This window comes from Miniopterus natalensis, chromosome 7, assembly GCF_054644295.1.
Source record: "Miniopterus natalensis isolate mMinNat1 chromosome 7, mMinNat1.hap1, whole genome shotgun sequence".
In the NCBI taxonomy this organism is placed as follows: domain Eukaryota; kingdom Metazoa; phylum Chordata; class Mammalia; order Chiroptera; family Miniopteridae; genus Miniopterus; species Miniopterus natalensis.
Window position 1 is genome coordinate 49,086,471 of NC_142087.1, and position 12,317 is coordinate 49,098,787.

Here is a 12,317-nt window from a genome sequence, read left to right on the forward strand (position 1 = left end):
AGAAGAGGCTATTCTCATAAATTCCAGCAGGAGAGGATGCTGGACTTTGCTGCCACCATAGTCTGTTAGTTGTTAGTACAAGTGTGCATAAGAAAAATGCCATTCAAAACAGAAATCTGGAGGACAGTAACTACCTCTATCTATTGTTTCCTCCTTATATGTTCTTTCTCTAGTTACTAAAAGCCATCAGTCTTGTAGGAACACATCAGGGACATCTGATCTTCAACATTTTAAGCATCCTGTCATTTACTGATAATTTTTCGTCTTGCTCTGATGCTTCCCTGAAGGCTCTTGCAATTTAGCTACAGGCCAGTGGCCTTTATCTTCAACAAAGATGAAATGTCTCATAGTCCTGTGGGGAAAGGACTGTGCCAGGTGCTTGCAGCTACAGGTTTCTGATGGCAACACTTGAACAACTATGAAGTCATGTGAGTCCATTGAGTCAGATTCTTTAGAACTCTAGTCTAGAAGAAGGTAGGTTCATGAGACTAGCAACCAGACTGAGTGGGGTAAGAATCAACTACATAGCACTGAATAAATGGGTGAGGGATGATGGTGGTGTTTGTTTGGAATATTGTTGATGTTTAAAGGTTTATTTTTTGGACATACAAGGAAGCTGTTTCTCTTTAAGTTATCTGTAACTCATAACAATTTAGTTGACACTGTAGTTGGATGAGGGTGGAAGCTCAGGTTATCTGTGAGCCTCCATTGACCCATCTAGGGAAGGGATTCTCATTACTGCTGGGCCGGCTCTCCTGGAGGCCTGCTTTGATACCACCCTGACTGGAAAGAGAAGGGGGCAACCTGTTTGCTGCTCTCCACAAGGACTCTAATGACACCAACCCAGCAGCAAAAGAGAAAGGGGCCTCTTTTCCTCCAGGTGCAGGCTCCCCACTTGGTCTCCAGTGACACCAGGTTGGGGGCTTGGTACTGCCCAGCAGGGATAAATGTGAAGGCAAAGACTGGAAATCTAGGCTTCCTACTGGGCCTGGCGGGTGGGGATGGACGTAGGGCCACACAGTTCTTTCTGGGGTGTTTGCCTGGATTGTTATTGTCTGAAGGTTTTCTCTTTTGTTGGACTGCCCTTTTCCAGGTCCTTTGACTAAAGGGAGCAGAATTTTCTTGTGGCCTTTTTGTGTCTGCATTCATCAGCATTTCCAGGTTCCGGAACCCAGTCTAGAATACATAAAGTCAAAAACAAACAAATAAACAACAAACCAACCAACCCCATAGAATACATCTCTTTATCATTCCTTGGATCTTCAGGTCCCTAGCCAGCCTGCCTTTTTTTCTCCATTTTTCAAGGACCTCTATGTCTGTTTTTATTACATACAAGCCATGGGTGTTAGCTTTGCTTAATAAGAGAAGAGGGGAAAGCTTGCCTATGTCATATTTATGTATGTGGAATCCAAGATTTGCCTCAATTTGTTCTTTTTTTTTTTTGTAAGGTGATTCATTTTTATTTTTATCTTTTATTTTATTTTATTTTTGTTTGAAATATTACAGATGTCCCTTTTTCTCCCCAGTGATGTGTTCCACCCCATCCCATCCCCCTCCCCAGTCCCTTTCCCCACCATTGTCCGTGTCCTTGGGTTGTGCATATTTGCATATAAATTCTTTGGTTACTCTCTCCGCCTCCACCTACCTGCCCTCCTCGATCCCTCTGACATTTGTCAGTCTCATCAATTTGTTCTTAAACATTTCTGTCCTCAAAGTCCCACTAATCACATCAGCAGCTTATCACACCCCACCTAACAGCATGTTTTTTGCCCTGTTGACTCTCGAAGCCCTATCTTCTTAGCCCTTACATTGGGAAGCTCCAGCTCTTTGTATACAACTTAATTTAACTTTTCTAGGTTTCTTCTCGCTTTTATTTTTACCATCAGAATACATTAAGTCAGTCACACACCTGACAACACAAGTCTAAGTAATGACCAATAACAGAATGTTCTCTAGAAGACAGCAGGCAAAAGGTGGTGAAGTCTTACACATTAAAACTTTTACCTGTTGGGCCTCATTTTTTTTTTTAATCAATTCAAAAATATGTAGATCACTTTTTTAGAAATTATTTAATCCTTTTATTTTATTTTTTATATGCACATTATTTTGCCCTTGTGGCTCATGAATAGTAATATGCTGCTTAAATTAAAAAAAAATGACAAAACGTTCTTATAAATTTCACCTAACAGGCACATTTTGTATACTTTGTAGTTTTTCATTTAAGCCCTCAGAAAATTTACAGCTCTGTGTGTTATGTGTTTATAATTACTAATTTAAATATATTAGCTGAACATTACCAATAAACTATTGGACCTCTATTTTCATTTAATTTTTTCTTCAGCATATCAAGCAAATTTAATTGTACAGAACAGAATTTAGGTATTGTTTACAATTATTTTTAATTGGTTAAGCTTTTATTAAAGTGTGTAAATTTGTTGTATATTACCAAAATTCAGATTTAGATACTGAAACCAATTTATATTACTTGCTGTAATTATTAAGTGAAGGGTAAGCGGATTTTACCCCCAAAATTCTGGCTTTCTATTTTGGGGGGAGAGGGAGCTATTATTTAAACAGTTTTCTTCTAGGCAATACAGTTAGCGACTCAATCATTTTCATAGTTCTTGGGATGTGGATGAGTGCACGGAACACTAGATTATTAAAATAGCATATTCAAAAGGGTTAACATGATTTTAAATTATGCTTAACTTTCTCATGTAATGAAGTAGCATATGCTACTTGAATGATTATATTCATCTAAGACAGAAAAATATCAGCTATTTTTAAAATAATATGCAAAACTTTTATTAAAGCAGGATACTAATGAAGTCTTGCTGATTAGTTCTATTGTTAGAAATGATCTCTGTGTTTTTTTTCTTTCTTTTTTCTTTTTTTAAATATGCCTTTATTGATTTCGGAGAGGGGAAAGGAGAGGGAGAGAGAGATAGAAACATCAGTGACGACAGAGTCATTGACTGGCCTCCTCCTGCACGCCCCCACCTGGGATGGAGCCCCCAACCCGGGCATGTGCCCCAACAGGGAATCCAGCTGGGATCTCCTGGTTCATAGGTTGATGCTCAACCGCTGAGCTACACCTGGCCTGGCAACTCTGTGGTTTCATATTGAGAATTAGCACTAAGCTAGTGCCAGAGAGTGGGGGGTGGGGGAGTGGGCAATGATTAAAGTATAGTCCCTGGCTTAGATTAACTTTCAGTCCAATATTTTTTGAAATATTTCAACCTATGAAAATTAAACAGTGAGTAAAGATTTGAGGCTTCTCACAAATATATTTTATTCAAATCCTTTCGATATATTTTTGAATGATTTTTAAGCTACTACATTTTAATCTCCATGTACAGAGTAAGCAACTTAATTATTGAGTAAAAATAAGCACGACTTCCACTCATCCTTCAAATCTGTATTTACCCTTTCAGAGGATTTTACTAAAAACATTAAATAAAGTAGATGAAATATCTATTTCCATCTCTTTCATAGAGCTTTGTTTTTTCTTTTATAGAACTTAATGATTACTAATTATATATATATATATATATATATATAATTTTTGTATGTATCAGTTTTATTTTAATTATATATCCCCCATTCAACCATATGACCTTTGAATGCAGATACTGTGTCTGATTTGTTTAGAGTTCTAGCCCCAGAACCTAGAATAGGTCATGAAATCCAGCATTAGAGGTTCAATAAATAGACTAATACAAAAAAAAAAACAGAAACAGGGAAAAGTATTTCTTTCATTTAAATTTTAAGTCGGTTGAACTGCCTTAATGTTTGGTTTTAATTTACCTACAGGTATAATTCTATGTCAAAGCCTATAAAATTTGAGAAAAATAAGATATAATAATGGAACATACTCTACAAAGAGAAAATAAACAATGGCAACCCATATTTTTATGGATTGCCTAAAGCTTCCATTGGATAATTTCTTTTATCTTCATTAATTTATTTTTTTCCTGAAGGATAAGATCCAAAAGGTGAAAATGCAAATATGCTTCTTACAGTGATCTAAATATTGCAATGTTTTATGCCAGAGGTCCTAAATCTATTGCTTCTTCTTATGTTGACCCATTTCTCCCATTTCAATTAAAATAGTCTCATTTCAAACTAATCAATATTTTTCTAAAGCAGTTAAATATTTCAAGAATATTGCATTACTGAAAGTTTCATAAAATAATATTATAATAGAAGTTAATACAAATCAAAATATCAACTATTACAATTTTAGATTAACTTTTAGAAATGTCTTGCATTCTGCATTGAAGTCAGGTTTTCATGGTTTGTTCATTAAACTGTGAGCAGCTCTTTTTCTTACCTTTGCCTGCTAAGTCAACACCAGGTACAACAGACTGAACTTAGTTCAAAAGTCATAATGTTGCATAAAGGTTTATCTCTTTATACATTATTGAAAAGTGGTTTATTTGTAAGTCAGATTCCCAGGAATTATAGATCTTACTAAACTTCACTAATAATTCAAAGGATACAAGCAATCACTTAGGTCAGGAGAAACACTATTTTCTTAGAAAAGTCTGAAACTAGTAAATGACATTCTTAAAAATGCAAAAAGCTTTCTCCCAGATTCAGACATATTTTGCTTTCAAGTTTAAGAGATGCATTCTTCTTGAGCAATATATGCAGAGGTAATACCCATCTGAAGGCAACTCTTTAATTTTTTATTTTTAATATATCTTTACTGATTTCAGAGAGAGGAAGGGAGAGGGAGAGAGAAAGATAGAAACATCAATGATGAGAGAGTCATTGATCAGCTGCCTCCTGCACGCCCCCTGCTGGGGATCGAGCCCACAACCAGAGCATGTGCCCTGACCCTCTGACTGGAAATCAAACCCCAATCGCCTGGATCCTAGGTCGGGGCTCAACCCCTGAGCCATGCCCAGCCAGGTAGGTAACTCTTTAGATTTTAGAACATTCCTGTTATATAATTCATAAATTGCACAGATTACTTGACTAGCCCCTCATTGTCCAGCCAACCATAAATTCCAGGTTTACTTACAAATAAGTTATCTAATCATATCTGGTGTATCCTGCTAAAAACATTTCAAAGATAGGAACAGTAATATTTTTCCACTAGTAAATAATATTAGCACTTCAATAGCACTGGGGAATTGGATCATTACATTAGCATGTTTGTAAGAATATTTACTTGAGGTCTTCATTCCTCTTTAATGTCCAGTTCTAGATGCAGAGCAAATGTTTTACAGAAATGCTACCAACTCTTTCCTTTCCGCTAAGAAAAGCACTTAACTGAGGCCAGGTCTGAGACCTTTTTCCCCTCTCTAATTTCTCAAAATAGCCAACATATGAAGTGTACCTAGGAATTGCTTAGTCTTCTTGGGTGTTCCACTTTCTGTTCTTGAAAATGCATAAATGCTCATTTCAACCTAGCCTTATCTTAAAACAGAGATTAAATTTTTCTCCATAAGATCAAAACAACATATTGAATATCAGCACAAACATCTATTCTGCCTACATAATGATAAACAAGCAGGTTTTATTGAACTGCTTAATTCAGTAGTAATTATTAATTATATCTATATCTATATCACCTATATCTATCTATATATCAATACATATTTATATATAATTCTGTATATATCCATGTCTATATTAAATACCTTCACTAGTATATCTTTAGGTAATGTTTGAAGAAAATATAAATAACCATTAAGTATTTAATGGAGTCAGACCAAGATGATGGGAGTATGAGTGGTCCCATAGGACTTAAAAATAAGGAAATACCTCCTTTGCCTCATTTTACTCTTATCAACACCATTCAAAATCTTTCACATAAAAACTGAGATGTCAACTAATACTACTTCTCCCTATGCTGTTATTATAAATAAATAAGTGGGTCATCACAAATTATCATCGCCCGTTCCTATTCTTCAGTTTGCAAGGGCTTCTCTCATGTAATTGCTTACTTCTCAATGCATGTACAGGTTCAACAAGAGGAGTTAATACAACACTGTCGTCTTGATTTAATGTCAAGTTACTTTCATGCCATTTTTTTTCTTTTATAGAAAAAAAATGCACTCCCTGCTTCTTCTATATGCATTATTTCTAGTGTACTGGCAACTCATATAAAAAGACGTCCTAGGGGGTTGACTTCAGCGATGATGATTTCCTCCTTGTGATGGTTGGTGTGATAGAATGTGTCAAAATAAACAGCAAGAGACTTTTTGGAGTATGTTCTCAAGACTGCCTTTGAAGGATGTTTTGTGTCAGAATGTTTTAAGACAACATAGTTTTAGGACACGACAGCTTTAGGAAACTTCAGTTAGTTAGTTTAATCTCAGCATACATACTGGCTGGGGATTTGAACAAAATATTACTAGAAGAAATTGGCTTGGATAAGAAGAATTTCTGCACATAATTCTCACTAATTTGGAAATTGAAAGGTTAGTCACTTAGAAATAACCTCCTTTAACTCCCCAGCCTACATTTTTATTGAGAATGGAATGTTGGTAATAACATTATAGGAATTGAGGTCTACTAGTACCTCTCTATTCCCCTAAATAATATGATTAAGTATGCAAAAACTGTAAAGATCAGGGAAATCAGGACCTCACAGTTACAAAACAATAGCCTGGTATATTCTTCTTTGTGTGTGTGTTTTTTATTACTATCGTATTCATGTGATATATATTTGAAGCTACTATTCAGAACTGAACTTGAATATTAAAATACCCAATTGGACATGCAAGCTAATAATTATAAGAAAAATGCTATTCTTATCCTATCCTGCATGAATTTATTCTTAAATTTACAATAAATAGGTCATTGGGTTTATTTTTATTACTTATAGATAAGCACAGGCTTTATTAGAAATTGATATTGCTCATATAATTCAATTAGTTATATATTATCAAGTGAATAATAAATTCTGAGTATGCCCAAGACATCTTTATATATGTTATCTTAATATTCTGTGGCAGTTTTAAAATGTATGTAAAATGCTTCAACATTTCTCAAAGTGAGTGGTGAGGTCTATGTCATCTTCTCTTGAAAATGGACTGATTTTTGCGACTTCCCACAAACATAGCGTGGTGTAACTGAAACTATGTGACTTTTGCAATTCATCATAAAGGTGATGCAGCTTTCACCTTGTGTATTGCAATATTACTTCATAAAGTATTTGGCCAGCAGGTGAGCATTTCCACTACCCTGAGGCCACCATGTTTTGAGGAAACCCAAAAGAATTCATTAAGGAGACTAGAAAAGAGTCCCCAATACTAAATAAGAGAGAGAAAGAGAGAGGAAAAAAAGGAGAGAGAGGTGCTTGCAAGCTTGCAGTTGCCTTGGTCCCCTTTGGTTCCAGAACCAGTCACCATTTTTTTGCAGAGTGACTCTTAGCCGTAACACCCAAGTGCAATGTACTGAAAATTTATGTCTCCCCTAAATTCATGCTGAAATCCTAAACCCCCAAAATGATGGTATAAGGAGCTGGGGCCTTTGGGAGATGATTAGGTCATGAGGGCAGAATCCTCATAAATGAGATTAGAGTACTTATACAAGAGACGTCAGAGAGATCCTTGCAGCTTCTGCCACTTGAGGTTACAGAGAAAAGACATTCATCTTGGAAGTGAGATCTCTCCAGACACCTAATTTGCCAGTGTCTTATCTTGGACTTCTAGCCTTCAGAGCTGTAAGAAATAAATTTCTGTTGTTTATAAGCTATAATAGCCTATATTATAGTCTATAATAGTGCTTATGTCACAGCAGCCCAAATGAACTAAGGCACCTAATAAGGCTCAACTCCTTACCACACCCACCACCCACCCCCTGCCTCTTATAACTATCAGTCTATTCTCTGTATCTATGAGGATTCTTTTATTTGTCTATTGTAAATAATGTTGCAATTACCGTGAGACTGCACATATGTTTTCAAGTTAGTGATTTTATTTTCTTCAGATAAATAGCCAAAAATAGAATTGCGGGATCATAAGGGACTTCTATTTTTAATTTTTTGAGGAACCTCCATACTGTTTTCCACAGTGGCTGCACCAGTTTACAGTCCCGCCAACAGTGCACAAGGGTTTCCTTTTACCCATATTCTCCCCAACACTTGTTATTTCTTGTGTTTTTCATAATGGCCATTCAGAAAAGTGTGAAGTGATATTTTATTGTGATTATGATTAGCATTTCCCTGAGGATTAGTGATGTCAAGCACATTTTCATGTACCTGTTGGTCATTTGTAAATTTTCTTTGGATAATTGTCCATTCAGATATTATGCTTATTTTTAAGTTGATTGTTCGTTTATTTGCTGTTGAGTTGTTTTTGTTTTTTAAAATATATTTTGGATATTAACCCCTCATTTAATATATAATTTGCAATTATTTTCTCCTATTCAGTAGGTTGTCTTTTCATTTTGGTGATGTTTTCCTTTGCTGTGCAAAAGCTTTTTAGTTTGATATAGTTCCACTTGTTTATTTTTGCTTCGGTTGCCTGGGACAGTTATTTTATAAGGAGAAGAAGCTTCTTTTTGAATCACAACATCACTTATAGATCTCTTTTAAGAACATGAATTGAGTTCTTGTAAACTAAGCATTTCATCTTTTTAAAGTACTCAGTAAAATAACCATCTAGATATTGTTTTAGATCAGCATTTCTCCAAGCACAGTTGGCAGAACTTATTTAGAGGGGTGTAATTAGTGCTGTATAAAAAAATGACAGCTTGTAAAGAAATTTTGGGAATTGCTGGGTCCTCTAAATTGCTCAAATGCACTATAGATCTCTAAAAGGGGTAATATTCCAAAATGATTTGGCCAAGAAATTATTTTTTTTACTCTGATTATTTCTAAGGACTTGTAGTCAGATTTATTTCATAACCTTCTGTAAATAAATTAACGATTTAAAGACATGACATATTCAAAATATGTAGTATATGCATGGTTAATTAAATGAACAAAAATAAAAATACTGAGAGTATGAAAGCATCTTGTTTTACAGTTCAAAGATAAATCATCATAGCAGTATAGGAGAACTCAGAGTAAATGGCAGACTACAATAATGGGCCAGTTAATTTATGCAGTAGAAATTATATAAAAGTATATATAACAGTCACATCAATCATGTTCAAATGTTACCATTTCATTTAATTATGGAAAGATGACTCTTAGGTAGTTTTTTAGCTTTACTAACATGCTTTTGCTTTAAGAGGAAATATCATAAATTTCATGTTAAAATAGGCAAGCCTTTTCAGTAAGACCTACATGTTTGTCCATGAGACTGTTTTCTAAGGAAATATTTGTTATTATTAGCTGTTCACTGAGTGTTTAAAAATTCACTCTTTATTTCATTATCCTTTGGAGTTAAAAGACTTACATAGTTTTTCAGTTTAGATTGGATACATTCTGATTTGGTTTAATAGCAAGAGACATTTCTTGGCATAACAAAAATTCATGAAAGCTTAAAATATTTTATGTCCACATTTATTGATACTTTAAGATCGTTTTGGTGACAATCCAAGATGGCAGCGGACTGAGTGGCAACTACACTGACACTCTCCCGGGACTAACCTGGATTTACAACTAAAACATAGAAAAACCATCCTGAAAAACATCCTGAAAACCAACTAAAGACAGCTGGAGAGCACCCTCCTAACAAGGAGGAAGAGTGGAGACCGCACAGAGACTGGCAGGGGTGCAGAGGCCAAAGGGCTGGCTGGGCTCCCACAGGCAGCAGCTGAAGGTCCGGAGGGAGATCTCAGCTGTGGGGGGCTCCCACTGAGGACTCTGGGGCCTAAACCTCAGGCTGGACCTCCCAGCCCAGAGCACCAGCACTGAGAAAGGTGCCCACATAACATCTGGCTGTGAAAAGCAGTTGGGTTTCTGTCTGCCAGGGAGGTGGCTGGTAATGCAGGCACCCTCTGAAAGGGCCAACGCACAAAGTTTCCTGCGCAGCCACTCACCTTGGGCTCTGGCGGAGGGGGGCAGAGTGGACTGGAGCTGTGTGCGGAGCATCTGGGGAGAGTCATTCCCCAGACTGTAGGGAACATCTTTCTTGGGAGGTGAACTTTGGCTTTTGCCTGAAGGGGGAAGCAATTGTCCCACCCTGCTGGAGAACCTCTCACCCTTCCCAGAGGAGCTTCTACAGCCTGAGGCTCATTAAGAGAATCAGATTAACAAGTCTGTAGACTGAGGCAGACCTCAGGGTGCTTTGAGTCTTTGCCAGATCTGTTTTGGGACCCAGGACTTAGAAAGCAGACTTTGGTGTGCATCTTGGTCCTATCCAAATGAATTGAGCCCCAGCAGTGGAGACTTCAAGCCTGGGGTTGTTGATAGCCCCAAACAGGGTACTGAGGGCCAGTCACAAACTGTGTCTGACATTGGCCTGTACCAGAGACCCTCCAAAAAGACTGAGAATCCTAGCAGATCTACCTAATATTTAGCCAAAATGGGGAGACCAAAAAGCAAGTCCTAAATGAAAGAACAAGAGAAGTCTCCAGAAAAAGAGCCAAATGAAACAGAGATAAGCAATCTCTCAGATATAGAGTTCAGAATACTGATTTTAAGAATGCTCAACAGCATGAAAAAAGATTTAGAAACTATGAAAAATGACCAGTCAGAAATGAAGAATGACATAGCAGAAATAAAAAATACATTAGAAGGAATAAACAGCAGGTTAGAGGAAGCTGAGAATTGGATCAGTGAATCAGAAGGCAAGGCAGAAAAAATCACTGTCAGAGATCTCAAAACAAAAAACAGTTAAAAAACAGGAGGACAGTCTAACAGAGCTGTGAGACAGCATAAAATGTAACAATACTCCTATTATAGAAGTGCCAGAGGAGGTCGAAAGTAAGCAAGGGTTAGAGAACATGTTTGATGAAATAATGGCAGAAAACTTCCCTAACCTGGTCAAGGAAAAAGGCACACAGGTTCTGGTGGCACAGAGAGTCCCAAGCAAGAAGAATCCAAAGAGGCCCATGCCCAGACACATCATAATTAAAATGTCAAGAATCCAAGACAAAGAGAGAATCTTAAAGGAAGCTAGAGAAAAGCAATCTGTTACCTACAAAGGAGCTCCCATAAGGCTGTCATCTGAGTTCTCATCGGAAACTCTACAGGCCAGAAGGGAATGGCAGGAAGTGTTCAAGGTAATGCAAAACAAGGATCATAAAACTGTTTTGTTATGTAAATCTGGAAAACCATATAATTTTGATGGCAGCTGACTACTGGGAGTCATTGATGATAGTATATCCTGGCATAATGATAAACAGTCCACAGAAAACATGGGTTCTGGTATATAAGATGAATAGAATAGAGAATTAACTATTATACAAACAGGTGGTTCGTGTTTTCCTGTTAGGCCTCCTTCATTTTTTAAATTTATACGATTGTGTTTATAATGTGTGTGGGCATATGTGTTTCCATCAAAAGTGGGCTCTCAAAATTTTACTCTCATTTCAAGCCTTCATTGATTGAGCAGGAAAATAAAGTCTTGGCTGGAAATAAATGTTGAGTGTTACTGCCTGGATGTCTTCACCTTAGTAGTTTGAGAGAGAAGTCACAGATTTTGCTAACACTGAAAAGGATGCCCAATATTAGGCATTCATAAAATATTTTATTATCCTCATTGACTAACTTCTAAATATTACTCTATAAATAAGGGATTTCTATCACTACAATGGTTAGAAAGAACCAGAGAGAGGGATTTTGTGTTTGTTTGTTGTTTTTGTTTTTGCTTTTGTATTTCCATGTGGAAAAATAGTCAAATTCATGTGAAAACAACAAATATTAATTCTTTCCCTCTAATAGCTTTGAAGCAATGAAACAAAAAGGTTCCAAAGAGAAAATGAGAGATTTGTTTAAATTAACTGCTTAACTGGCCTACTCTTGTCATGGTATTAAATATTGTAGCTACTGAATGGAAATTTTGCATTTCCATTGCTTCAATGTTCCTCAGAGGATAGGCAGAGTATAAAGTGAAGGTGAAAAGAGAAAAACATTGCTCAAGTAGATATTTTTGATTTGCAGTTCTGCTTTGTCCCAAGAAATCTCAAATGATCAAATGACCCAGTTATAAAAAAAATACACCCAAATTCCTTGTATAAATATGACAACATAAATTACCACCAGAAGACAGAATTATATAGTTGCAGATATTTTTACTTTAAAGTGGAATAAACTTAGAGAAGAGATTTTTTTGTATTAATTTTTAGAGAGAGTAAAGGAGGAAGAGAGAAACATTGATTCATCGGTCCACTTATTTATGCAGTCATTAGTTGATTCTTGTGCCAGACCTGGGATCAAACGGGCAACCTTGGTAGGTCAAGAGGAC